Source organism: Halyomorpha halys, unplaced genomic scaffold (assembly GCF_000696795.3).
Source record: "Halyomorpha halys isolate HHAL.00 unplaced genomic scaffold, Hhal_1.1 Scaffold293.1, whole genome shotgun sequence".
In the NCBI taxonomy this organism is placed as follows: domain Eukaryota; kingdom Metazoa; phylum Arthropoda; class Insecta; order Hemiptera; family Pentatomidae; genus Halyomorpha; species Halyomorpha halys.
Window position 1 is genome coordinate 1,048,989 of NW_027115239.1, and position 496 is coordinate 1,049,484.

At 47.6% G+C, this 496-nt stretch overlaps 1 pseudogene; it reads left to right on the plus strand.

Annotated features, from left to right (window-relative positions):
- Window positions 1-472, plus strand: part of LOC136796991 (spore coat protein SP96-like) — a 12,862-nt pseudogene extending 12,390 nt beyond the window's left edge.
- The last annotated feature ends 24 nt before the right edge of the window (window positions 473-496 follow it).

Consider the following 496-nt stretch of genomic DNA (forward strand, 5'->3'; position numbering starts at 1 on the left):
AGTTGAAATTATTACAGAGGTTGCTTGGATAGCGTCAGTTGGAGTGGAAGGAATGAGGGAATGGGGTATAAAATCATAATAAAATCTAATTTGTTGAACAATAAGATAATAAAAATTTTCCTGGCCAGAATTTATACTACGGTTTGAAATAATATCTTTGGTTATTTTATATAAAGCAGTAAAAACATTTTTTACCTCCACCACTGCTTCCTCCACTGCTACCTCCAACTAGCCATCCACTGCTTCCTCCACTGCTGCCTTCATTCGGCCATCCACTGCTTCCTCCACTGCTACCTCCACTCGGCCATCCACTGCTTCCTCCACTGCTGCCTCCACTCGACCATCCACTGCTTCCTGCACTGCTACCTCCAACTGGCCATCCACTGCTGCCTCCACTGTTACCTCCACTCGGCCATCCACTGCTTCCTCCACTGCTGCCTCCACTCGGCCATCCACTGCTTCCTGCACTGCTACCTCCAACTGGCCATCCACTGCT